The sequence below is a fragment of the Pelobates fuscus genome, chromosome 10, assembly GCF_036172605.1.
Source record: "Pelobates fuscus isolate aPelFus1 chromosome 10, aPelFus1.pri, whole genome shotgun sequence".
NCBI lineage: Eukaryota > Metazoa > Chordata > Amphibia > Anura > Pelobatidae > Pelobates > Pelobates fuscus.
Genome location: NC_086326.1, coordinates 11,020,643 through 11,043,954, shown reverse-complemented (window position 1 = coordinate 11,043,954; position 23,312 = coordinate 11,020,643). Strand labels below are relative to the sequence as shown.

General features: G+C 37.7%; 44 non-coding genes across 44 annotated transcripts; 30 read left to right on the top strand and 14 right to left on the bottom strand.

Annotated features, from left to right (window-relative positions):
• Positions 1-55: 55 nt before the first annotated feature.
• Positions 56-164, top strand: TRNAL-CAA (transfer RNA leucine (anticodon CAA)). Its single transcript has 2 exons — positions 56-93; positions 119-164. It is a non-coding gene; the product is annotated as a tRNA-Leu (tRNA).
• A 280-nt stretch (positions 165-444) lies between these two features.
• On the top strand, positions 445-515 carry TRNAG-CCC (transfer RNA glycine (anticodon CCC)). The gene has a single exon. It is a non-coding gene; the product is annotated as a tRNA-Gly (tRNA).
• Positions 516-1,452: 937 nt separating this feature from the next.
• TRNAQ-UUG (transfer RNA glutamine (anticodon UUG)) lies at positions 1,453-1,524 on the bottom strand. The gene has a single exon. It is a non-coding gene; the product is annotated as a tRNA-Gln (tRNA).
• Positions 1,525-1,685: 161 nt separating this feature from the next.
• On the top strand, positions 1,686-1,794 carry TRNAL-CAA (transfer RNA leucine (anticodon CAA)). Its single transcript has 2 exons — positions 1,686-1,723; positions 1,749-1,794. It is a non-coding gene; the product is annotated as a tRNA-Leu (tRNA).
• Positions 1,795-2,074: 280 nt separating this feature from the next.
• On the top strand, positions 2,075-2,145 carry TRNAG-CCC (transfer RNA glycine (anticodon CCC)). Its single transcript has one exon. It is a non-coding gene; the product is annotated as a tRNA-Gly (tRNA).
• Positions 2,146-3,082: 937 nt separating this feature from the next.
• On the bottom strand, positions 3,083-3,154 carry TRNAQ-UUG (transfer RNA glutamine (anticodon UUG)). The gene has a single exon. It is a non-coding gene; the product is annotated as a tRNA-Gln (tRNA).
• A 161-nt stretch (positions 3,155-3,315) lies between these two features.
• TRNAL-CAA (transfer RNA leucine (anticodon CAA)) lies at positions 3,316-3,424 on the top strand. Its single transcript has 2 exons — positions 3,316-3,353; positions 3,379-3,424. It is a non-coding gene; the product is annotated as a tRNA-Leu (tRNA).
• A 280-nt stretch (positions 3,425-3,704) lies between these two features.
• TRNAG-CCC (transfer RNA glycine (anticodon CCC)) lies at positions 3,705-3,775 on the top strand. Its single transcript has one exon. It is a non-coding gene; the product is annotated as a tRNA-Gly (tRNA).
• Positions 3,776-4,718: 943 nt separating this feature from the next.
• Positions 4,719-4,790, bottom strand: TRNAQ-UUG (transfer RNA glutamine (anticodon UUG)). The gene has a single exon. It is a non-coding gene; the product is annotated as a tRNA-Gln (tRNA).
• A 161-nt stretch (positions 4,791-4,951) lies between these two features.
• Positions 4,952-5,060, top strand: TRNAL-CAA (transfer RNA leucine (anticodon CAA)). The gene is made up of 2 exons: positions 4,952-4,989; positions 5,015-5,060. It is a non-coding gene; the product is annotated as a tRNA-Leu (tRNA).
• A 280-nt stretch (positions 5,061-5,340) lies between these two features.
• Positions 5,341-5,411, top strand: TRNAG-CCC (transfer RNA glycine (anticodon CCC)). Its single transcript has one exon. It is a non-coding gene; the product is annotated as a tRNA-Gly (tRNA).
• Positions 5,412-6,348: 937 nt separating this feature from the next.
• Positions 6,349-6,420, bottom strand: TRNAQ-UUG (transfer RNA glutamine (anticodon UUG)). The gene has a single exon. It is a non-coding gene; the product is annotated as a tRNA-Gln (tRNA).
• Positions 6,421-6,581: 161 nt separating this feature from the next.
• TRNAL-CAA (transfer RNA leucine (anticodon CAA)) lies at positions 6,582-6,690 on the top strand. Its single transcript has 2 exons — positions 6,582-6,619; positions 6,645-6,690. It is a non-coding gene; the product is annotated as a tRNA-Leu (tRNA).
• A 280-nt stretch (positions 6,691-6,970) lies between these two features.
• Positions 6,971-7,041, top strand: TRNAG-CCC (transfer RNA glycine (anticodon CCC)). Its single transcript has one exon. It is a non-coding gene; the product is annotated as a tRNA-Gly (tRNA).
• A 943-nt stretch (positions 7,042-7,984) lies between these two features.
• TRNAQ-UUG (transfer RNA glutamine (anticodon UUG)) lies at positions 7,985-8,056 on the bottom strand. The gene has a single exon. It is a non-coding gene; the product is annotated as a tRNA-Gln (tRNA).
• Positions 8,057-8,217: 161 nt separating this feature from the next.
• TRNAL-CAA (transfer RNA leucine (anticodon CAA)) lies at positions 8,218-8,326 on the top strand. Its single transcript has 2 exons — positions 8,218-8,255; positions 8,281-8,326. It is a non-coding gene; the product is annotated as a tRNA-Leu (tRNA).
• A 280-nt stretch (positions 8,327-8,606) lies between these two features.
• Positions 8,607-8,677, top strand: TRNAG-CCC (transfer RNA glycine (anticodon CCC)). The gene has a single exon. It is a non-coding gene; the product is annotated as a tRNA-Gly (tRNA).
• A 937-nt stretch (positions 8,678-9,614) lies between these two features.
• Positions 9,615-9,686, bottom strand: TRNAQ-UUG (transfer RNA glutamine (anticodon UUG)). The gene has a single exon. It is a non-coding gene; the product is annotated as a tRNA-Gln (tRNA).
• A 161-nt stretch (positions 9,687-9,847) lies between these two features.
• Positions 9,848-9,956, top strand: TRNAL-CAA (transfer RNA leucine (anticodon CAA)). Its single transcript has 2 exons — positions 9,848-9,885; positions 9,911-9,956. It is a non-coding gene; the product is annotated as a tRNA-Leu (tRNA).
• A 280-nt stretch (positions 9,957-10,236) lies between these two features.
• Positions 10,237-10,307, top strand: TRNAG-CCC (transfer RNA glycine (anticodon CCC)). Its single transcript has one exon. It is a non-coding gene; the product is annotated as a tRNA-Gly (tRNA).
• A 941-nt stretch (positions 10,308-11,248) lies between these two features.
• On the bottom strand, positions 11,249-11,320 carry TRNAQ-UUG (transfer RNA glutamine (anticodon UUG)). Its single transcript has one exon. It is a non-coding gene; the product is annotated as a tRNA-Gln (tRNA).
• Positions 11,321-11,481: 161 nt separating this feature from the next.
• On the top strand, positions 11,482-11,590 carry TRNAL-CAA (transfer RNA leucine (anticodon CAA)). Its single transcript has 2 exons — positions 11,482-11,519; positions 11,545-11,590. It is a non-coding gene; the product is annotated as a tRNA-Leu (tRNA).
• Positions 11,591-11,870: 280 nt separating this feature from the next.
• TRNAG-CCC (transfer RNA glycine (anticodon CCC)) lies at positions 11,871-11,941 on the top strand. Its single transcript has one exon. It is a non-coding gene; the product is annotated as a tRNA-Gly (tRNA).
• Positions 11,942-12,878: 937 nt separating this feature from the next.
• TRNAQ-UUG (transfer RNA glutamine (anticodon UUG)) lies at positions 12,879-12,950 on the bottom strand. Its single transcript has one exon. It is a non-coding gene; the product is annotated as a tRNA-Gln (tRNA).
• Positions 12,951-13,111: 161 nt separating this feature from the next.
• Positions 13,112-13,220, top strand: TRNAL-CAA (transfer RNA leucine (anticodon CAA)). The gene is made up of 2 exons: positions 13,112-13,149; positions 13,175-13,220. It is a non-coding gene; the product is annotated as a tRNA-Leu (tRNA).
• Positions 13,221-13,500: 280 nt separating this feature from the next.
• On the top strand, positions 13,501-13,571 carry TRNAG-CCC (transfer RNA glycine (anticodon CCC)). The gene has a single exon. It is a non-coding gene; the product is annotated as a tRNA-Gly (tRNA).
• Positions 13,572-14,514: 943 nt separating this feature from the next.
• Positions 14,515-14,586, bottom strand: TRNAQ-UUG (transfer RNA glutamine (anticodon UUG)). The gene has a single exon. It is a non-coding gene; the product is annotated as a tRNA-Gln (tRNA).
• Positions 14,587-14,747: 161 nt separating this feature from the next.
• On the top strand, positions 14,748-14,856 carry TRNAL-CAA (transfer RNA leucine (anticodon CAA)). Its single transcript has 2 exons — positions 14,748-14,785; positions 14,811-14,856. It is a non-coding gene; the product is annotated as a tRNA-Leu (tRNA).
• Positions 14,857-15,136: 280 nt separating this feature from the next.
• On the top strand, positions 15,137-15,207 carry TRNAG-CCC (transfer RNA glycine (anticodon CCC)). The gene has a single exon. It is a non-coding gene; the product is annotated as a tRNA-Gly (tRNA).
• Positions 15,208-16,144: 937 nt separating this feature from the next.
• On the bottom strand, positions 16,145-16,216 carry TRNAQ-UUG (transfer RNA glutamine (anticodon UUG)). Its single transcript has one exon. It is a non-coding gene; the product is annotated as a tRNA-Gln (tRNA).
• Positions 16,217-16,377: 161 nt separating this feature from the next.
• TRNAL-CAA (transfer RNA leucine (anticodon CAA)) lies at positions 16,378-16,486 on the top strand. Its single transcript has 2 exons — positions 16,378-16,415; positions 16,441-16,486. It is a non-coding gene; the product is annotated as a tRNA-Leu (tRNA).
• Positions 16,487-16,766: 280 nt separating this feature from the next.
• Positions 16,767-16,837, top strand: TRNAG-CCC (transfer RNA glycine (anticodon CCC)). Its single transcript has one exon. It is a non-coding gene; the product is annotated as a tRNA-Gly (tRNA).
• A 941-nt stretch (positions 16,838-17,778) lies between these two features.
• Positions 17,779-17,850, bottom strand: TRNAQ-UUG (transfer RNA glutamine (anticodon UUG)). Its single transcript has one exon. It is a non-coding gene; the product is annotated as a tRNA-Gln (tRNA).
• Positions 17,851-18,011: 161 nt separating this feature from the next.
• On the top strand, positions 18,012-18,120 carry TRNAL-CAA (transfer RNA leucine (anticodon CAA)). Its single transcript has 2 exons — positions 18,012-18,049; positions 18,075-18,120. It is a non-coding gene; the product is annotated as a tRNA-Leu (tRNA).
• A 280-nt stretch (positions 18,121-18,400) lies between these two features.
• TRNAG-CCC (transfer RNA glycine (anticodon CCC)) lies at positions 18,401-18,471 on the top strand. The gene has a single exon. It is a non-coding gene; the product is annotated as a tRNA-Gly (tRNA).
• An 870-nt stretch (positions 18,472-19,341) lies between these two features.
• TRNAQ-UUG (transfer RNA glutamine (anticodon UUG)) lies at positions 19,342-19,413 on the bottom strand. Its single transcript has one exon. It is a non-coding gene; the product is annotated as a tRNA-Gln (tRNA).
• A 161-nt stretch (positions 19,414-19,574) lies between these two features.
• TRNAL-CAA (transfer RNA leucine (anticodon CAA)) lies at positions 19,575-19,683 on the top strand. Its single transcript has 2 exons — positions 19,575-19,612; positions 19,638-19,683. It is a non-coding gene; the product is annotated as a tRNA-Leu (tRNA).
• A 280-nt stretch (positions 19,684-19,963) lies between these two features.
• TRNAG-CCC (transfer RNA glycine (anticodon CCC)) lies at positions 19,964-20,034 on the top strand. Its single transcript has one exon. It is a non-coding gene; the product is annotated as a tRNA-Gly (tRNA).
• Positions 20,035-20,971: 937 nt separating this feature from the next.
• Positions 20,972-21,043, bottom strand: TRNAQ-UUG (transfer RNA glutamine (anticodon UUG)). The gene has a single exon. It is a non-coding gene; the product is annotated as a tRNA-Gln (tRNA).
• Positions 21,044-21,204: 161 nt separating this feature from the next.
• Positions 21,205-21,313, top strand: TRNAL-CAA (transfer RNA leucine (anticodon CAA)). Its single transcript has 2 exons — positions 21,205-21,242; positions 21,268-21,313. It is a non-coding gene; the product is annotated as a tRNA-Leu (tRNA).
• A 280-nt stretch (positions 21,314-21,593) lies between these two features.
• On the top strand, positions 21,594-21,664 carry TRNAG-CCC (transfer RNA glycine (anticodon CCC)). Its single transcript has one exon. It is a non-coding gene; the product is annotated as a tRNA-Gly (tRNA).
• Positions 21,665-22,601: 937 nt separating this feature from the next.
• Positions 22,602-22,673, bottom strand: TRNAQ-UUG (transfer RNA glutamine (anticodon UUG)). The gene has a single exon. It is a non-coding gene; the product is annotated as a tRNA-Gln (tRNA).
• A 161-nt stretch (positions 22,674-22,834) lies between these two features.
• On the top strand, positions 22,835-22,943 carry TRNAL-CAA (transfer RNA leucine (anticodon CAA)). Its single transcript has 2 exons — positions 22,835-22,872; positions 22,898-22,943. It is a non-coding gene; the product is annotated as a tRNA-Leu (tRNA).
• A 280-nt stretch (positions 22,944-23,223) lies between these two features.
• On the top strand, positions 23,224-23,294 carry TRNAG-CCC (transfer RNA glycine (anticodon CCC)). Its single transcript has one exon. It is a non-coding gene; the product is annotated as a tRNA-Gly (tRNA).
• Positions 23,295-23,312: the final 18 nt, after the last annotated feature.

Below are 23,312 nucleotides of genomic sequence, written 5' to 3'. Positions count from 1 at the left end.
AATGTAGACTTTGCACAAGTAGCAGACTTTTCCTGCCAAACATGCTACACACAGTGTCAGGATGGCCGAGCGGTCTAAGGCGCCAGACTCAAGATCAACTTCTTCCACAACCTGGGTGTTCTGGTCTCCACATGGAGGCGTGGGTTCAAATCCCACTTCTGACAGCTTTTTCATATTTTTTGCTTTTCATTCTTAAAATTCCATCCTTTTACATTGAAAATAGGAAAATGATCACGTTTTAATGGGCAGAAGAATTCATCGTCTAGGCATTGAACCCAAATGATAAGGTAAACATTAAGGTGGAGAATTAAGGTTTTCACCCTTTTACCACATGACTATTATGAATTTATTCCCGAATGGTGTGTAGTATATTTTTACAACAGAACATGTTAGAGCAATGCTCAAAGTGTGCATCTTGACAGTTAGAGTACACCCATGCAGCTTGCGCTAGTAGTGTAGGGGTATCATGCAAGATTCCCATTCTTGTGACCTGAGTTCGAGTCCCAGCTAGCGCATTGTGTGACAATGCTAGTTTTTATTCTTAAACTGCACATGTGACTTAGCTATAATTTAGAAACAGTGATTATATTGTGCTTTGATTGATTACATTTCTGATGAGTTTTATTTTTTCACTGGCTTTAAGAAATCTTTACATTCCCAAGTTAAAGTCAACAGTTCTTATGGAGCAATTTTCCCCATTGCACTTTATACAGATTTCAATCATTCAGTCTTTATTCTCAACTTACCAGTGCCAGGTAAGTTGAAGTCAACAGTTCTTATGGAGCAATTTTCCCCATTGCACTTTTATCTTTCCTTAATACAGATTTCAATCATTCAGTCTTTATTCTCAACTTTCCAGTGCCAGGTGCAGTATGACACCTTCTATAAAGTCATTTGCTCATTATGGCTTCATAGCAGGTGTTTAGAATTGATCATTATATTTAAGTCTGAATGCTTCTGATGATGACATTTCAAAGATTATTTTCTGGATTCTGTTCTTTTGGGGTGTCATTATTCGCTGGTTGTTAAACTCTACGGCATGTATCCTTCCTTGAAGTCATTCTCTGTGCCCTAGACTAACATTGTCTTAATGTGATGCTCTTCATTGGGGATTAACGATTCTGACCAGGAATGATCCATCCTTTTCCATTTAAAATAGGAAACTAATCACTTTATAATAGTCAGAAGAATAATGCATCATCTAGGCATTGATACCAAATGATTTATGTTGGCCTGATCCATACCCATGGTTAAGAAATGAAGCATTTCTAGGTATGCATAAATGCTTGAAAGAAATGAAACCTAAGCGATGCCAGAGATGTCTATTGATATCTAATGTCGAGAGGGCTGACTCCAATTTGGCAGATTATATATGCTTAAATTAGATTTTAAGAAAGAATGTTTTGTTGAATGTAGCTTTCTCTTGATGTGAAATTTTTAAAAGAAGCACGTAGGTCCCACCGAGATTTGATCTCGGATCACTGGATTCAAAGTCCAGAGTGCTAACCATTACACCATGGAACCCCTACATGACTCCCCCAACTGGAAGAACCCCTGGATCTCAGATCTTCGATAACGTTAGAATATCACCTCTCACTCAATTTCAATAAAAGTGGGTAATTGTATGGAAAATGTAGACTTTGCACAAGTAGCAGACTTTTCCTGCCAAACATGCTACACACAGTGTCAGGATGGCCGAGCGGTCTAAGGCGCCAGACTCAAGATCAACTTCTTCCACAACCTGGGTGTTCTGGTCTCCACATGGAGGCGTGGGTTCAAATCCCACTTCTGACAGCTTTTTCATATTTTTTGCTTTTCTTTCTTAAAATTCCATCCTTTTACATTGAAAATAGGAAAATGATCACGTTTTAATGGGCAGAAGAATTCATCGTCTAGGCATTGAACCCAAATGATAAGGTAAACATTAAAGTGGAGAATTAAGGTTTTCACCCTTTTACCACATGACTATTATGAATTTATTCCCGAATGGTGTGTAGTATATTTTTACAACAGAACATGTTAGAGCAATGCTCAAAGAGTGCATCTTGACAGTTAGAGTACACCCATGCAGCTTGCGCTAGTAGTGTAGGGGTATCATGCAAGATTCCCATTCTTGCGACCTGGGTTCGAGTCCCAGCTAGCGCATTGTGTGACAATGCTAGTTTTTTTTCTTAAACTGCACATGTGACTTAGCTATAATTTAGAAAGAGTGATTATATTGTGCTTTGATTGATTACATTTCTGATGAGTTTTATTTTTTCACTGGCTTTAAGAAATCTTTACATTCCCAAGTTAAAGTCAACAGTTCTTATGGAGCAATTTTCCCCATTGCACTTTATACAGATTTCAATCATTCAGTCTTTATTCTCAACTTACCAGTGCCAGGTAAGTTGAAGTCAACAGTTCTTATGGAGCAATTTTCCCCATTGCACTTTTATCTTTCCTTAATACAGATTTCAATCATTCAGTCTTTATTCTCAACTTTCCAGTGCCAGGTGCAGTATGACACCTTCTATAAAGTCATTTGCTCATTATGGCTTCATAGCAGGTGTTTAGAATTGATCATTATATTTAAGTCTGAATGCTTCTGATGATGACATTTCAAAGATTATTTTCTGGATTCTGTTCTTTTGGGGTGTCATTATTCGCTGGTTGTTAAACTCTACGGCATGTATCCTTCCTTGAAGTCATTCTCTGTGCCCTAGACTAACATTGTCTTAATGTGATGCTCTTCATTGGGGATTAACGATTCTGACCAGGAATGATCCATCCTTTTCCATTTAAAATAGGAAACTAATCACTTTATAATAGTCAGAAGAATAATGCATCATCTAGGCATTGATACCAAATGATTTATGTTGGCCTGATCCATACCCATGGTTAAGAAATGAAGCATTTCTAGGTATGCATAAATGCTTGAAAGAAATGAAACCTAAGCGATGCCAGAGATGTCTATTGATATCTAATGTCGAGAGGGCTGACTCCAATTTGGCAGATTATATATGCTTAAATTAGATTTTAAGAAAGAATGTTTTGTTGAATGTAGCTTTCTCTTGATGTGAAATTTTTAAAAGAAGCATGTAGGTCCCACCGAGATTTGAACTCGGATCACTGGATTCAAAGTCCAGAGTGCTAACCATTACACCATGGAACCCCTACATAACTCCACCAACTGGAAGAACCCCTGGATCTCAGATCTTCGATAACGGTAGAATATCACCTCTCACTCAATTTCAATAAAAGTGGGTAATTGTAAGGAAAATGTAGACTTTGCACAAGTAGCAGACTTTTCCTGCCAAACATGCTACACGCAGTGTCAGGATGGCCGAGCGGTCTAAGGCGCCAGACTCAAGATCAACTTCTTCCACAACCTGGGTGTTCTGGTCTCCACATGGAGGCGTGGGTTCAAATCCCACTTCTGACAGCTTTTTCATATTTTTTGCTTTTCATTCTTAAAATTCCATCCTTTTACATTGAAAATAGGAAAATGATCACGTTTTAATGGGCAGAAGAATTCATCGTCTAGGCATTGAACCCAAATGATAAGGTAAACATTAAGGTGGAGAATTAAGGTTTTCACCCTTTTACCACATGACTATTATGAATTTATTCCCGAATGGTGTGTAGTATATTTTTACAACAGAACATGTTAGAGCAATGCTCAAAGAGTGCATCTTGACAGTTAGAGTACACCCATGCAGCTTGCGCTAGTAGTGTAGGGGTATCATGCAAGATTCCCATTCTTGTGACCTGGGTTCGAGTCCCAGCTAGCGCATTGTTTGACAATGCTAGTTTTTATTCTTAAACTGCACATGTGACTTAGCTATAATTTAGAAACAGTGATTATATTGTGCTTTGATTGATTTCATTTCTGATGAGTTTTATTTTTTCACTGGCTTTAAGAAATCTTTACATTCCCAAGTTGAAGTCAACAGTTCTTATGGAGCAATTTTCCCCATTGCACTTTATACAGATTTCAATCATTCAGTCTTTATTCTCAACTTACCAGTGCCAGGTAAGTTGAAGTCAACAGTTCTTATGGAGCAATTTTCCCCATTGCACTTTTATCTATCCTTAATACAGATTTCAATCATTCAGTCTTTATTCTCAACTTACCAGTGCCAGGTGCAGTATGACACCTTCTATAAAGTCATTTGCTCATTATGGCTTCATAGCAGGTGTTTAGAATTGATCATTATATTTAAGTCTGAATGCTTCTGATGATGACATTTCAAAGATTATTTTCTGGATTCTGTTCTTTTGGGGTGTCATTATTCGCTGGTTGTTAAACTCTACGGCATGTATCCTTCCTTGAAGTCATTCTCTGTGCCCTAGACTAACATTGTCTTAATGTGATGCTCTTCATTGGGGATTAACGATTCTGACCAGGAATGATCCATCCTTTTCCATTTAAAATAGGAAACTAATCACTTTATAATAGTCAGAAGAATAATGCATCATCTAGGCATTGATACCAAATGATTTATGTTGGCCTGATCCATACCCATGGTTAAGAAATGAAGCATTTCTAGGTATGCATAAATGCTTGAAAGAAATTAAACCTAAGCGATGCCAGAGATGTCTATTGATATCTAATGTCGAGAGGGCTGACTCCAATTTGGCATTGGCAGATTATATATGCTTAAATTAGATTTTAAGAAAGAATGTTTTGTTGAATGTAGCTTTCTCTTGATGTGAAATTTTTAAAAGAAGCACGTAGGTCCCACCGAGATTTGAACTCGGATCACTGGATTCAAAGTCCAGAGTGCTAACCATTACACCATGGAACCCCTACATAACTCCACCAACTGGAAGAACCCCTGGATCTCAGATCTTCGATAACGGTAGAATATCACCTCTCACTCAATTTCAATAAAAGTGGGTAATTGTAAGGAAAATGTAGACTTTGCACAAGTAGCAGACTTTTCCTGCCAAACATGCTACACACAGTGTCAGGATGGCCGAGCGGTCTAAGGCGCCAGACTCAAGATCAACTTCTTCCACAACCTGGGTGTTCTGGTCTCCACATGGAGGCGTGGGTTCAAATCCCACTTCTGACAGCTTTTTCATATTTTTTGCTTTTCATTCTTAAAATTCCATCCTTTTACATTGAAAATAGGAAAATGATCACGTTTTAATGGGCAGAAGAATTCATCGTCTAGGCATTGAACCCAAATGATAAGGTAAACATTAAGGTGGAGAATTAAGGTTTTCACCCTTTTACCACATGACTATTATGAATTTATTCCCGAATGGTGTGTAGTATATTTTTACAACAGAACATGTTAGAGCAATGCTCAAAGAGTGCATCTTGACAGTTAGAGTACACCCATGCAGCTTGCGCTAGTAGTGTAGGGGTATCATGCAAGATTCCCATTCTTGTGACCTGAGTTCGAGTCCCAGCTAGCGCATTGTTTGACAATGCTAGTTTTTATTCTTAAACTGCACATGTGACTTAGCTATAATTTAGAAACAGTGATTATATTGTGCTTTGATTGATTACATTTCTGATGAGTTTTATTTTTTCACTGGCTTTAAGAAATCTTTACATTCCCAAGTTAAAGTCAACAGTTCTTATGGAGCAATTTTCCCCATTGCACTTTATACAGATTTCAATCATTCAGTCTTTATTCTCAACTTACCAGTGCCAGGTAAGTTGAAGTCAACAGTTCTTATGGAGCAATTTTCCCCATTGCACTTTTATCTTTCCTTAATACAGATTTCAATCATTCAGTCTTTATTCTCAACTTTCCAGTGCCAGGTGCAGTATGACACCTTCTATAAAGTCATTTGCTCATTATGGCTTCATAGCAGGTGTTTAGAATTGATCATTATATTTAAGTCTGAATGCTTCTGATGATGACATTTCAAAGATTATTTTCTGGATTCTGTTCTTTTGGGGTGTCATTATTCGCTGGTTGTTAAACTCTACGGCATGTATCCTTCCTTGAAGTCATTCTCTGTGCCCTAGACTAACATTGTCTTAATGTGATGCTCTTCATTGGGGATTAACGATTCTGACCAGGAATGATCCATCCTTTTCCATTTAAAATAGGAAACTAATCATTTTATAATAGTCAGAAGAATAATGCATCATCTAGGCATTGATACCAAATGATTTATGTAGGCCTGATCCATACCCATGGTTAAGAAATGAAGCATTTCTAGGTATGCATAAATGCTTGAAAGAAATGAAACCTAAGCGATGCCAGAGATGTCTATTGATATCTAATGTCGAGAGGGCTGACTCCAATTTGGCAGATTATATATGCTTAAATTAGATTTTAAGAAAGAATGCTTTGTTGAATGTAGCTTTCTCTTGATGTGAAATTTTTAAAAGAAGCACGTAGGTCCCACCGAGATTTGAACTCGGATCACTGGATTCAAAGTCCAGAGTGCTAACCATTACACCATGGAACCCCTACATAACTCCACCAACTGGAAGAACCCCTGGATCTCAGATCTTCGATAACGGTAGAATATCACCTCTCACTCAATTTCAATAAAAGTGGGTAATTGTAAGGAAAATGTAGACTTTGCACAAGTAGCAGACTTTTCCTGCCAAACATGCTACACACAGTGTCAGGATGGCCGAGCGGTCTAAGGCGCCAGACTCAAGATCAACTTCTTCCACAACCTGGGTGTTCTGGTCTCCACATGGAGGCGTGGGTTCAAATCCCACTTCTGACAGCTTTTTCATATTTTTTGCTTTTCATTCTTAAAATTCCATCCTTTTACATTGAAAATAGGAAAATGATCACGTTTTAATGGGCAGAAGAATTCATCGTCTAGGCATTGAACCCAAATGATAAGGTAAACATTAAGGTGGAGAATTAAGGTTTTCACCCTTTTACCACATGACTATTATGAATTTATTCCCGAATGGTGTGTAGTATATTTTTACAACAGAACATGTTAGAGCAATGCTCAAAGAGTGCATCTTGACAGTTAGAGTACACCCATGCAGCTTGCGCTAGTAGTGTAGGGGTATCATGCAAGATTCCCATTCTTGTGACCTGGGTTCGAGTCCCAGCTAGCGCATTGTTTGACAATGCTAGTTTTTATTCTTAAACTGCACATGTGACTTAGCTATAATTTAGAAACAGTGATTATATTGTGCTTTGATTGATTTCATTTCTGATGAGTTTTATTTTTTCACTGGCTTTAAGAAATCTTTACATTCCCAAGTTGAAGTCAACAGTTCTTATGGAGCAATTTTCCCCATTGCACTTTATACAGATTTCAATCATTCAGTCTTTATTCTCAACTTACCAGTGCCAGGTAAGTTGAAGTCAACAGTTCTTATGGAGCAATTTTCCCCATTGCACTTTTATCTATCCTTAATACAGATTTCAATCATTCAGTCTTTATTCTCAACTTACCAGTGCCAGGTGCAGTATGACACCTTCTATAAAGTCATTTGCTCATTATGGCTTCATAGCAGGTGTTTAGAATTGATCATTATATTTAAGTCTGAATGCTTCTGATGATGACATTTCAAAGATTATTTTCTGGATTCTGTTCTTTTGGGGTGTCATTATTCGCTGGTTGTTAAACTCTACGGCATGTATCCTTCCTTGAAGTCATTCTCTGTGCCCTAGACTAACATTGTCTTAATGTGATGCTCTTCATTGGGGATTAACGATTCTGACCAGGAATGATCCATCCTTTTCCATTTAAAATAGGAAACTAATCACTTTATAATAGTCAGAAGAATAATGCATCATCTAGGCATTGATACCAAATGATTTATGTTGGCCTGATCCATACCCATGGTTAAGAAATGAAGCATTTCTAGGTATGCATAAATGCTTGAAAGAAATTAAACCTAAGCGATGCCAGAGATGTCTATTGATATCTAATGTCGAGAAGGCTGACTCCAATTTGGCATTGGCAGATTATATATGCTTAAATTAGATTTTAAGAAAGAATGTTTTGTTGAATGTAGCTTTCTCTTGATGTGAAATTTTTAAAAGAAGCACGTAGGTCCCACCGAGATTTGAACTCGGATCACTGGATTCAAAGTCCAGAGTGCTAACCATTACACCATGGAACCCCTACATAACTCCACCAACTGGAAGAACCCCTGGATCTCAGATCTTCGATAACGGTAGAATATCACCTCTCACTCAATTTCAATAAAAGTGGGTAATTGTAAGGAAAATGTAGACTTTGCACAAGTAGCAGACTTTTCCTGCCAAACATGCTACACACAGTGTCAGGATGGCCGAGCGGTCTAAGGCGCCAGACTCAAGATCAACTTCTTCCACAACCTGGGTGTTCTGGTCTCCACATGGAGGCGTGGGTTCAAATCCCACTTCTGACAGCTTTTTCATATTTTTTGCTTTTCATTCTTAAAATTCCATCCTTTTACATTGAAAATAGGAAAATGATCACGTTTTAATGGGCAGAAGAATTCATCGTCTAGGCATTGAACCCAAATGATAAGGTAAACATTAAGGTGGAGAATTAAGGTTTTCACCCTTTTACCACATGACTATTATGAATTTATTCCCGAATGGTGTGTAGTATATTTTTACAACAGAACATGTTAGAGCAATGCTCAAAGAGTGCATCTTGACAGTTAGAGTACACCCATGCAGCTTGCGCTAGTAGTGTAGGGGTATCATGCAAGATTCCCATTCTTGTGACCTGAGTTCGAGTCCCAGCTAGCGCATTGTTTGACAATGCTAGTTTTTATTCTTAAACTGCACATGTGACTTAGCTATAATTTAGAAACAGTGATTATATTGTGCTTTGATTGATTACATTTCTGATGAGTTTTATTTTTTCACTGGCTTTAAGAAATCTTTACATTCCCAAGTTAAAGTCAACAGTTCTTATGGAGCAATTTTCCCCATTGCACTTTATACAGATTTCAATCATTCAGTCTTTATTCTCAACTTACCAGTGCCAGGTAAGTTGAAGTCAACAGTTCTTATGGAGCAATTTTCCCCATTGCACTTTTATCTTTCCTTAATACAGATTTCAATCATTCAGTCTTTATTCTCAACTTTCCAGTGCCAGGTGCAGTATGACACCTTCTATAAAGTCATTTGCTCATTATGGCTTCATAGCAGGTGTTTAGAATTGATCATTATATTTAAGTCTGAATGCTTCTGATGATGACATTTCAAAGATTATTTTCTGGATTCTGTTCTTTTGGGGTGTCATTATTCGCTGGTTGTTAAACTCTACGGCATGTATCCTTCCTTGAAGTCATTCTCTGTGCCCTAGACTAACATTGTCTTAATGTGATGCTCTTCATTGGGGATTAACGATTCTGACCAGGAATGATCCATCCTTTTCCATTTAAAATAGGAAACTAATCATTTTATAATAGTCAGAAGAATAATGCATCATCTAGGCATTGATACCAAATGATTTATGTTGGCCTGATCCATACCCATGGTTAAGAAATGAAGCATTTCTAGGTATGCATAAATGCTTGAAAGAAATGAAACCTAAGCGATGCCAGAGATGTCTATTGATATCTAATGTCGAGAGGGCTGACTCCAATTTGGCAGATTATATATGCTTAAATTAGATTTTAAGAAAGAATGCTTTGTTGAATGTAGCTTTCTCTTGATGTGAAATTTTTAAAAGAAGCACGTAGGTCCCACCGAGATTTGAACTCGGATCACTGGATTCAAAGTCCAGAGTGCTAACCATTACACCATGGAACCCCTACATAACTCCACCAACTGGAAGAACCCCTGGATCTCAGATCTTCGATAACGGTAGAATATCACCTCTCACTCAATTTCAATAAAAGTGGGTAATTGTAAGGAAAATGTAGACTTTGCACAAGTAGCAGACTTTTCCTGCCAAACATGCTACACACAGTGTCAGGATGGCCGAGCGGTCTAAGGCGTCAGACTCAAGATCAACTTCTTCCACAACCTGGGTGTTCTGGTCTCCACATGGAGGCGTGGGTTCAAATCCCACTTCTGACAGCTTTTTCATATTTTTTGCTTTTCATTCTTAAAATTCCATCCTTTTACATTGAAAATAGGAAAATGATCACGTTTTAATGGGCAGAAGAATTCATCGTCTAGGCATTGAACCCAAATAATAAGGTAAACATTAAGGTGGAGAATTAAGGTTTTCACCCTTTTACCACATGACTATTATGAATTTATTCCCGAATGGTGTGTAGTATATTTTTACAACAGAACATGTTAGAGCAATGCTCAAAGAGTGCATCTTGACAGTTAGAGTACACCCATGCAGCTTGCGCTAGTAGTGTAGGTGTATCATGCAAGATTCCCATTCTTGTGACCTGGGTTCGAGTCCCAGCTAGCGCATTGTTTGACAATGCTAGTTTTTATTCTTAAACTGCACATGTGACTTAGCTATAATTTAGAAACAGTGATTATATTGTGCTTTGATTGATTACATTTCTGATGTTTTATTTTTTCACTGGCTTTAAGAAATCTTTACATTCCCAAGTTGAAGTCAACAGTTCTTATGGAGCAATTTTCCCCATTGCACTTTATACAGATTTCAATCATTCAGTCTTTATTCTCAACTTACCAGTGCCAGGTAAGTTGAAGTCAACAGTTCTTATGGAGCAATTTTCCCCATTGCACTTTTATCTATCCTTAATACAGATTTCAATCATTCAGTCTTTATTCTCAACTTACCAGTGCCAGGTGCAGTATGACACCTTCTATAAAGTCATTTGCTCATTATGGCTTCATAGCAGGTGTTTAGAATTGATCATTATATTTAAGTCTGAATGCTTCTGATGATGACATTTCAAAGATTATTTTCTGGATTCTGTTCTTTTGGGGTGTCATTATTCGCTGGTTGTTAAACTCTACGGCATGTATCCTTCCTTGAAGTCATTCTCTGTGCCCTAGACTAACATTGTCTTAATGTGATGCTCTTCATTGGGGATTAACGATTCTGACCAGGAATGATCCATCCTTTTCCATTTAAAATAGGAAACTAATCACTTTATAATAGTCAGAAGAATAATGCATCATCTAGGCATTGATACCAAATGATTTATGTTGGCCTGATCCATACCCATGGTTAAGAAATGAAGCATTTCTAGGTATGCATAAATGCTTGAAAGAAATTAAACCTAAGCGATGCCAGATATGTCTATTGATATCTAATGTCGAGAAGGCTGACTCCAATTTGGCATTGGCAGATTATATATGCTTAAATTAGATTTTAAGAAAGAATGTTTTGTTGAATGTAGCTTTCTCTTGATGTGAAATTTTTAAAAGAAGCACGTAGGTCCCACCGAGATTTGAACTCGGATCACTGGATTCAAAGTCCAGAGTGCTAACCATTACACCATGGAACCCCTACATAACTCCACCAACTGGAAGAACCCCTGGATCTCAGATCTTCGATAACGGTAGAATATCACCTCTCACTCAATTTCAATAAAAGTGGGTAATTGTAAGGAAAATGTAGACTTTGCACAAGTAGCAGACTTTTCCTGCCAAACATGCTACACACAGTGTCAGGATGGCCGAGCGGTCTAAGGCGCCAGACTCAAGATCAACTTCTTCCACAACCTGGGTGTTCTGGTCTCCACATGGAGGCGTGGGTTCAAATCCCACTTCTGACAGCTTTTTCATATTTTTTGCTTTTCATTCTTAAAATTCCATCCTTTTACATTGAAAATAGGAAAATGATCACGTTTTAATGGGCAGAAGAATTCATCGTCTAGGCATTGAACCCAAATGATAAGGTAAACATTAAGGTGGAGAATTAAGGTTTTCACCCTTTTACCACATGACTATTATGAATTTATTCCCGAATGGTGTGTAGTATATTTTTACAACAGAACATGTTAGAGCAATGCTCAAAGAGTGCATCTTGACAGTTAGAGTACACCCATGCAGCTTGCGCTAGTAGTGTAGGGGTATCATGCAAGATTCCCATTCTTGTGACCTGAGTTCGAGTCCCAGCTAGCGCATTGTTTGACAATGCTAGTTTTTATTCTTAAACTGCACATGTGACTTAGCTATAATTTAGAAACAGTGATTATATTGTGCTTTGATTGATTACATTTCTGATGAGTTTTATTTTTTCACTGGCTTTAAGAAATCTTTACATTCCCAAGTTAAAGTCAACAGTTCTTATGGAGCAATTTTCCCCATTGCACTTTATACAGATTTCAATCATTCAGTCTTTATTCTCAACTTACCAGTGCCAGGTAAGTTGAAGTCAACAGTTCTTATGGAGCAATTTTCCCCATTGCACTTTTATCTTTCCTTAATACAGATTTCAATCATTCAGTCTTTATTCTCAACTTTCCAGTGCCAGGTGCAGTATGACACCTTCTATAAAGTCATTTGCTCATTATGGCTTCATAGCAGGTGTTTAGAATTGATCATTATATTTAAGTCTGAATGCTTCTGATGATGACATTTCAAAGATTATTTTCTGGATTCTGTTCTTTTGGGGTGTCATTATTCGCTGGTTGTTAAACTCTACGGCATGTATCCTTCCTTGAAGTCATTCTCTGTGCCCTAGACTAACATTGTCTTAATGTGATGCTCTTCATTGGGGATTAACGATTCTGACCAGGAATGATCCATCCTTTTCCATTTAAAATAGGAAACTAATCATTTTATAATAGTCAGAAGAATAATGCATCATCTAGGCATTGATACCAAATGATTTATGTTGGCCTGATCCATACCCATGGTTAAGAAATGAAGCATTTCTAGGTATGCATAAATGCTTGAAAGAAATGAAACCTAAGCGATGCCAGAGATGTCTATTGATATCTAATGTCGAGAGGGCTGACTCCAATTTGGCAGATTATATATGCTTAAATTAGATTTTAAGAAAGAATGCTTTGTTGAATGTAGCTTTCTCTTGATGTGAAATTTTTAAAAGAAGCACGTAGGTCCCACCGAGATTTGAACTCGGATCACTGGATTCAAAGTCCAGAGTGCTAACCATTACACCATGGAACCCCTACATAACTCCACCAACTGGAAGAACCCCTGGATCTCAGATCTTCGATAACGGTAGAATATCACCTCTCACTCAATTTCAATAAAAGTGGGTAATTGTAAGGAAAATGTAGACTTTGCACAAGTAGCAGACTTTTCCTGCCAAACATGCTACACACAGTGTCAGGATGGCCGAGCGGTCTAAGGCGCCAGACTCAAGATCAACTTCTTCCACAACCTGGGTGTTCTGGTCTCCACATGGAGGCGTGGGTTCAAATCCCACTTCTGACAGCTTTTTCATATTTTTTGCTTTTCATTCTTAAAATTCCATCCTTTTACATTGAAAATAGGAAAATGATCACGTTTTAATGGGCAGAAGAATTCATCGTCTAGGCATTGAACCCAAATGATAAGGTAAACATTAAGGTGGAGAATTAAGGTTTTCACCCTTTTACCACATGACTATTATGAATTTATTCCCGAATGGTGTGTAGTATATTTTTACAACAGAACATGTTAGAGCAATGCTCAAAGAGTGCATCTTGACAGTTAGAGTACACCCATGCAGCTTGCGCTAGTAGTGTAGGGGTATCATGCAAGATTCCCATTCTTGTGACCTGGGTTCGAGTCCCAGCTAGCGCATTGTTTGACAATGCTAGTTTTTATTCTTAAACTGCACATGTGACTTAGCTATAATTTAGAAACAGTGATTATATTGTGCTTTGATTGATTTCATTTCTGATGAGTTTTATTTTTTCACTGGCTTTAAGAAATCTTTACATTCCCAAGTTGAAGTCAACAGTTCTTATGGAGCAATTTTCCCCATTGCACTTTATACAGATTTCAATCATTCAGTCTTTATTCTCAACTTACCAGTGCCAGGTAAGTTGAAGTCAACAGTTCTTATGGAGCAATTTTCCCCATTGCACTTTTATCTATCCTTAATACAGATTTCAATCATTCAGTCTTTATTCTCAACTTACCAGTGCCAGGTGCAGTATGACACCTTCTATAAAGTCATTTGCTCATTATGGCTTCATAGCAGGTGTTTAGAATTGATCATTATATTTAAGTCTGAATGCTTCTGATGATGACATTTCAAAGATTATTTTCTGGATTCTGTTCTTTTGGGGTGTCATTATTCGCTGGTTGTTAAACTCTACGGCATGTATCCTTCCTTGAAGTCATTCTCTGTGCCCTAGACTAACATTGTCTTAATGTGATGCTCTTCATTGGGGATTAACGATTCTGACCAGGAATGATCCATCCTTTTCCATTTAAAATAGGAAACTAATCACTTTATAATAGTCAGAAGAATAATGCATCATCTAGGCATTGATACCAAATGATTTATGTTGGCCTGATCCATACCCATGGTTAAGAAATGAAGCATTTCTAGGTATGCATAAATGCTTGAAAGAAATTAAACCTAAGCGATGCCAGAGATGTCTATTGATATCTAATGTCGAGAAGGCTGACTCCAATTTGGCATTGGCAGATTATATATGCTTAAATTAGATTTTAAGAAAGAATGTTTTGTTGAATGTAGCTTTCTCTTGATGTGAAATTTTTAAAAGAAGCACGTAGGTCCCACCGAGATTTGAACTCGGATCACTGGATTCAAAGTCCAGAGTGCTAACCATTACACCATGGAACCCCTACATAACTCCACCAACTGGAAGAACCCCTGGATCTCAGATCTTCGATAACGGTAGAATATCACCTCTCACTCAATTTCAATAAAAGTGGGTAATTGTAAGGAAAATGTAGACTTTGCACAAGTAGCAGACTTTTCCTGCCAAACATGCTACACACAGTGTCAGGATGGCCGAGCGGTCTAAGGCGCCAGACTCAAGATCAACTTCTTCCACAACCTGGGTGTTCTGGTCTCCACATGGAGGCGTGGGTTCAAATCCCACTTCTGACAGCTTTTTCATATTTTTTGCTTTTCATTCTTAAAATTCCATCCTTTTACATTGAAAATAGGAAAATGATCACGTTTTAATGGGCAGAAGAATTCATCGTCTAGGCATTGAACCCAAATGATAAGGTAAACATTAAGGTGGAGAATTAAGGTTTTCACCCTTTTACCACATGACTATTATGAATTTATTCCCGAATGGTGTGTAGTATATTTTTACAACAGAACATGTTAGAGCAATGCTCAAAGAGTGCATCTTGACAGTTAGAGTACACCCATGCAGCTTGCGCTAGTAGTGTAGGGGTATCATGCAAGATTCCCATTCTTGTGACCTGAGTTCGAGTCCCAGCTAGCGCATTGTTTGACAATGCTAGTTTTTATTCTTAAACTGCACATGTGACTTAGCTATAATTTAGAAACAGTGATTATATTGTGCTTTGATTGATTACATTTCTGATGAGTTTTATTTTTTCACTGGCTTTAAGAAATCTTTACATTCCCAAGTTAAAGTCAACAGTTCTTATGGAGCAATTTTCCCCATTGCACTTTATACAGATTTCAATCATTCAGTCTTTATTCTCAACTTACCAGTGCCAGGTAAGTTGAAGTCAACAGTTCTTATGGAGCAATTTTCCCCATTGCACTTTTATCTTTCCTTAATACAGATTTCAATCATTCAGTCTTTATTCTCAACTTTCCAGTGCCAGGTGCAGTATGACACCTTCTATAAAGTCATTTGCTCATTATGGCTTCATAGCAGGTGTTTAGAATTGATCATTATATTTAAGTCTGAATGCTTCTGATGATGACATTTCAAAGATTATTTTCTGGATTCTGTTCTTTTGGGGTGTCATTATTCGCTGGTTGTTAAACTCTACGGCATGTATCCTTCCTTGAAGTCATTCTCTGTGCCCTAGACTAACATTGTCTTAATGTGATGCTCTTCATTGGGGATTAACGATTCTGACCAGGAATGATCCATCCTTTTCCATTTAAAATAGGAAACTAATCATTTTATAATAGTCAGAAGAATAATGCATCATCTAGGCATTGATACCAAATGATTTATGTTGGCCTGATCCATACCCATGGTTAAGAAATGAAGCATTTCTAGGTATGCATAAATGCTTGAAAGAAATGAAACCTAAGCGATGCCAGAGATGTCTATTGATATCTAATGTCGAGAGGGCTGACTCCAATTTGGCAGATTATATATGCTTAAATTAGATTTTAAGAAAGAATGCTTTGTTGAATGTAGCTTTCTCTTGATGTGAAATTTTTAAAAGAAGCACGTAGGTCCCACCGAGATTTGAACTCGGATCACTGGATTCAAAGTCCAGAGTGCTAACCATTACACCATGGAACCCCTACATAACTCCACCAACTGGAAGAACCCCTGGATCTCAGATCTTCGATAACGGTAGAATATCACCTCTCACTCAATTTCAATAAAAGTGGGTAATTGTAAGGAAAATGTAGACTTTGCACAAGTAGCAGACTTTTCCTGCCAAACATGCTACACACAGTGTCAGGATGGCCGAGCGGTCTAAGGCGTCAGACTCAAGATCAACTTCTTCCACAACCTGGGTGTTCTGGTCTCCACATGGAGGCGTGGGTTCAAATCCCACTTCTGACAGCTTTTTCATATTTTTTGCTTTTCATTCTTAAAATTCCATCCTTTTACATTGAAAATAGGAAAATGATCACGTTTTAATGGGCAGAAGAATTCATCGTCTAGGCATTGAACCCAAATAATAAGGTAAACATTAAGGTGGAGAATTAAGGTTTTCACCCTTTTACCACATGACTATTATGAATTTATTCCCGAATGGTGTGTAGTATATTTTTACAACAGAACATGTTAGAGCAATGCTCAAAGAGTGCATCTTGACAGTTAGAGTACACCCATGCAGCTTGCGCTAGTAGTGTAGGTGTATCATGCAAGATTCCCATTCTTGTGACCTGGGTTCGAGTCCCAGCTAGCGCATTGTTTGACAATGCTAGTTTTTATTCTTAAACTGCACATGTGACTTAGCTATAATTTAGAAACAGTGATTATATTGTGCTTTGATTGATTACATTTCTGATGTTTTATTTTTTCACTGGCTTTAAGAAATCTTTACATTCCCAAGTTGAAGTCAACAGTTCTTATGGAGCAATTTTCCCCATTGCACTTTATACAGATTTCAATCATTCAGTCTTTATTCTCAACTTACCAGTGCCAGGTAAGTTGAAGTCAACAGTTCTTATGGAGCAATTTTCCCCATTGCACTTTTATCTATCCTTAATACAGATTTCAATCATTCAGTCTTTATTCTCAACTTACCAGTGCCAGGTGCAGTATGACACCTTCTATAAAGTCATTTGCTCATTATGGCTTCATAGCAGGTGTTTAGAATTGATCATTATATTTAAGTCTGAATGCTTCTGATGATGACATTTCAAAGATTATTTTCTGGATTCTGTTCTTTTGGGGTGTCATTATTCGCTGGTTGTTAAACTCTACGGCATGTATCCTTCCTTGAAGTCATTCTCTGTGCCCTAGACTAACATTGTCTTAATGTGATGCTCTTCATTGGGGATTAACGATTCTGACCAGGAATGATCCATCCTTTTCCATTTAAAATAGGAAACTAATCACTTTATAATAGTCAGAAGAATAATGCATCATCTAGGCATTGATACCAAATGATTTATGTTGGCCTGATCCATACCCATGGTTAAGAAATGAAGCATTTCTAGGTATGCATAAATGCTTGAAAGAAATTAAACCTAAGCGATGCCAGATATGTCTATTGATATCTAATGTCGAGAAGGCTGACTCCAATTTGGCATTGGCAGATTATATATGCTTAAATTAGATTTTAAGAAAGAATGTTTTGTTGAATGTAGCTTTCTCTTGATGTGAAATTTTTAAAAGAAGCACGTAGGTCCCACCGAGATTTGAACTCGGATCACTGGATTCAAAGTCCAGAGTGCTAACCATTACACCATGGAACCCCTACATAACTCCACCAACTGGAAGAACCCCTGGATCTCAGATCTTCGATAACGGTAGAATATCACCTCTCACTCAATTTCAATAAAAGTGGGTAATTGTAAGGAAAATGTAGACTTTGCACAAGTAGCAGACTTTTCCTGCCAAACATGCTACACACAGTGTCAGGATGGCCGAGCGGTCTAAGGCGCCAGACTCAAGATCAACTTCTTCCACAACCTGGGTGTTCTGGTCTCCACATCGAGGCGTGGGTTCAAATCCCACTTCTGACAGCTTTTTCATATTTTTTGCTTTTCATTCTTAAAATTCCATCCTTTTACATTGAAAATAGGAAAATGATCACGTTTTAATGGGCAGAAGAATTCATCGTCTAGGCATTGAACCCAAATGATAAGGTAAACATTAAGGTGGAGAATTAAGGTTTTCACCCTTTTACCACATGACTATTATGAATTTATTCCCGAATGGTGTGTAGTATATTTTTACAACAGAACATGTTAGAGCAATGCTCAAAGAGTGCATCTTGACAGTTAGAGTACACCCATGCAGCTTGCGCTAGTAGTGTAGGGGTATCATGCAAGATTCCCATTCTTGCGACCTGGGTTTGAGTCCCAGCTAGCGCATTGTGTGACAATGCTAGTTTTTATTCTTAAACTGCACATGTGACTTAGCTATAATTTAGAAACAGTGATTATATTGTGCTTTGATTGATTACATTTCTGATGAGTTTTATTTTTTCACTGGCTTTAAGAAATCTTTACATTCCCAAGTTGAAGTCAACAGTTCTTATGGAGCAATTTTCCCCATTGCACTTTATACAGATTTCAATCATTCAGTCTTTATTCTCAACTTACCAGTGCCAGGTAAGTTGAAGTCAACAGTTCTTATGGAGCAATTTTCCCCATTGCACTTTTATCTATCCTTAATACAGATTTCAATCATTCAGTCTTTATTCTCAACTTACCAGTGCCAGGTGCAGTATGACACCTTCTATAAAGTCATTTGCTCATTATGGCTTCATAGCAGGTGTTTAGAATTGATCATTATCTTTAAGTCTGAATGCTTCTGATGATGACATTTCAAAGATTATTTTCTGGATTCTGTTCTTTTGGGGTGTCATTATTCGCTGGTTGTTAAACTCTACGGCATGTATCCTTCTTTGAAGTCATTCTCTTGGCCCTAGACTAACATTGTCTTAATGTGATGCTCTTCATTGGGGATTAACGATTCTGACCAGGAATGATCCATCCTTTTCCATTTAAAATAGGAAACTAATCACTTTATTATAGTCAGAAGAATAATGCATCATCTAGGCATTGATACCAAATGATTTATGTTGGCCTGATCCATACCCATGGTTAAGAAATGAAGCATTTCTAGGTATGCATAAATGCTTGAAAGAAATGAAACCTAGCAGATGCCAGAGATGCCAAGAAAGAATTTTTTGTTGAATGTAGCTTTCTCTTGATGTGAAATTTTTAAAAGAAGCACGTAGGTCCCACCGAGATTTGAACTCGGATCACTGGATTCAAAGTCCAGAGTGCTAACCATTACACCATGGAACCCCTACATGACTCCACCAACTGGAAGAACCCCTGGATCTCAGATCTTCGATAACGGTAGAATATCACCTCTCACTCAATTTCAATAAAAGTGGGCAATTGTAAGGAAAATGTAGACTTTGCACAAGTAGCAGACTTTTCCTGCCAGACATGCTACACACAGTGTCAGGATGGCCGAGCGGTCTAAGGCGCCAGACTCAAAATCAACTTCTTCCACAACCTGGGTGTTCTGGTCTCCACATGGAGGCGTGGGTTCAAATCCCACTTCTGACAGCTTTTTCATATTTTTTGCTTTTCATTCTTAAAATTCCATCCTTTTACATTGAAAATAGGAAAATGATCACGTTTTAATGGGCAGAAGAATTCATCGTCTAGGCATTGAACCCAAATGATAAGGTAAACATTAAGGTGGAGAATTAAGGTTTTCACCCTTTTAACACATGATTATTATGAATTTATTCCCGAATGGTGTGTAGTATATTTTTACAACAGAACATGTTAGAGCAATGCTCAAAGAGTGCATCTTGACAGTTAGAGTACACCCATGCAGCTTGCGCTAGTAGTGTAGGGGTATCATGCAAGATTCCCATTCTTGCGACCTGGGTTCGAGTCCCAGCTAGCGCATTGTGTGACAATGCTAGTTTTTATTCTTAAACTGCACATGTGACTTAGCTATAATTTAGAAACAGTGATTATATTGTGCTTTGATTGATTACATTTCTGATGAGTTTTATTTTTTCACTGGCTTTAAGAAATCTTTACATTCCCAAGTTGAAGTCAACAGTTCTTATGGAGCAATTTTCCCCATTGCACTTTATACAGATTTCAATCATTCAGTCTTTATTCTCAACTTACCAGTGCCAGGTAAGTTGAAGTCAACAGTTCTTATGGAGCAATTTTCCCCATTGCACTTTTATCTATCCTTAATACAGATTTCAATCATTCAGTCTTTATTCTCAACTTACCAGTGCCAGGTGCAGTATGACACCTTCTATAAAGTCATTTGCTCATTATGGCTTCATAGCAGGTGTTTAGAATTGATCATTATCTTTAAGTCTGAATGCTTCTGATGATGACATTTCAAAGATTATTTTCTGGATTCTGTTCTTTTGGGGTGTCATTATTCGCTGGTTGTTAAACTCTACGGCATGTATCCTTCTTTGAAGTCATTCTCTGTGCCCTAGACTAACATTGTCTTAATGTGATGCTCTTCATTGGGGATTAACGATTCTGACCAGGAATGATCCATCCTTTTCCATTTAAAATAGGAAACTAATCACTTTATAATAGTCAGAAGAATAATGCATCATCTAGGCATTGATACCAAATGATTTATGTTGGCCTGATCCATACCCATGGTTAAGAAATGAAGCATTTCTAGGTATGCATAAATGCTTGAAAGAAATGAAACCTAGCAGATGCCAGAGATGTCTATTGGTATCTAATGTCGAAAGGGCTGACTCCAATTTGGCAGATTATATATGCTTAAATTAGATTTTAAGAAAGAATGTTTTGTTGAATGTAGCTTTCTCTTGATGTGAAATTTTTAAAAGAAGCACATAGGTCCCACCGAGATTTGAACTCGGATCACTGGATTCAAAGTCCAGAGTGCTAAACATTACACCATGGAACCCCTACATGACTCCACCAACTGGAAGAACCCCTGGATCTCAGATCTTCGATAACGGTAGAATATCACCTCTCACTCAATTTCAATAAAAGTGGGTAATTGTAAGGAAAATGTAGACTTTGCACAAGTAGCAGACTTTTCCTGCCAAACATGCTACACACAGTGTCAGGATGGCCGAGCGGTCTAAGGCGCCAGACTCAAGATCAACTTCTTCCACAACCTGGGTGTTCTGGTCTCCACATGGAGGCGTGGGTTCAAATCCCACTTCTGACAGCTTTTTCATATTTTTTGCTTTTCATTCTTAAAATTCCATCCTTTTACATTGAAAATAGGAAAATGATCACGTTTTAATGGGCAGAAGAATTCATCGTCTAGGCATTGAACCCAAATGATAAGGTAAACATTAAGGTGGAGAATTAAGGTTTTCACCCTTTTACCACATGATTATTATGAATTTATTCCCGAATGGTGTGTAGTATATTTTTACAACAGAACATGTTAGAGCAATGCTCAAAGAGTGCATCTTGACAGTTAGAGTACACCCATGCAGCTTGCGCTAGTAGTGTAGGGGTATCATGCAAGATTCCCATTCTTGCGACCTGGGTTCGAGTCCCAGCTAGCGCATTGTGTGACAATGCTAGTTTTTATTCTTAAACTGCACATGTGACTTAGCTATAATTTAGAAACAGTGATTATATTGTGCTTTGATTGATTACATTTCTGATGAGTTTTATTTTTTCACTGGCTTTAAGAAATCTTTACATTCCCAAGTTGAAGTCAACAGTTCTTATGGAACAATTTTCCCCATTGCACTTTATACAGATTTCAATCATTCAGTCTTTATTCTCAACTTACCAGTGCCAGGTAAGTTGAAGTCAACAGTTCTTATGGAGCAATTTTCCCCATTGCACTTTTATCTATCCTTAATACAGATTTCAATCATTCAGTCTTTATTCTCAACTTACCAGTGCCAGGTGCAGTATGACACCTTCTATAAAGTCATTTGCTCATTATGGCTTCATAGCAGGTGTTTAGGATTGATCATTATCTTTAAGTCTGAATGCTTCTGATGATGACATTTCAAAGATTATTTTCTGGATTCTGTTCTTTTGGGGTGTCATTATTCGCTGGTTGTTAAACTCTACGGCATGTATCCTTCTTTGAAGTCATTCTCTGTGCCCTAGACTAACATTGTCTTAATGTGATGCTCTTCATTGGGGATTAACGATTCTGACCAGGAATGATCCATCCTTTTCCATTTAAAATAGGAAACTAATCACTTTATAATAGTCAGAAGAATAATGCATCATCTAGGCATTGATACCAAATGATTTATGTTGGCCTGATCCATACCCATGGTTAAGAAATGAAGCATTTCTAGGTATGCATAAATGCTTGAAAGAAATGAAACCTAGCAGATGCCAGAGATGTCTATTGGTATCTAATGTCGAAAGGGCTGACTCCAATTTGGCAGATTATATATGCTTAAATTAGATTTTAAGAAAGAATGTTTTGTTGAATGTAGCTTTCTCTTGATGTGAAATTTTTAAAAGAAGCACATAGGTCCCACCGAGATTTGAACTCGGATCACTGGATTCAAAGTCCAGAGTGCTAAACATTACACCATGGAACCCCTACATGACTCCACCAACTGGAAGAACCCCTGGATCTCAGATCTTCGATAACGGTAGAATATCACCTCTCACTCAATTTCAATAAAAGTGGGTAATTGTAAGGAAAATGTAGACTTTGCACAAGTAGCAGACTTTTCCTGCCAAACATGCTACACACAGTGTCAGGATGGCCGAGCGGTCTAAGGCGCCAGACTCAAGATCAACTTCTTCCACAACCTGGGTGTTCTGGTCTCCATATGGAGGTGTGGGTTCAAATCCCACTTCTGACAGCTTTTTCATATTTTTTGCTTTTCATTCTTAAAATTCCATCCTTTTACATTGAAAATAGGAAAATGATCACGTTTTAATGGGCAGAAGAATTCATCGTCTAGGCATTGAACCCAAATGATAAGGTAAACATTAAGGTGGAGAATTAAGGTTTTCACCCTTTTAACACATGATTATTATGAATTTATTCCCGAATGGTGTGTAGTATATTTTTACAACAGAACATGTTAGAGCAATGCTCAAAGAGTGCATCTTGACAGTTAGAGTACACCCATGCAGCTTGCGCTAGTAGTGTAGGGGTATCATGCAAGATTCCCATTCTTGCGACCTGGGTTCGAGTCCCAGCTAGCGCATTGTGTGACAATGCTAGT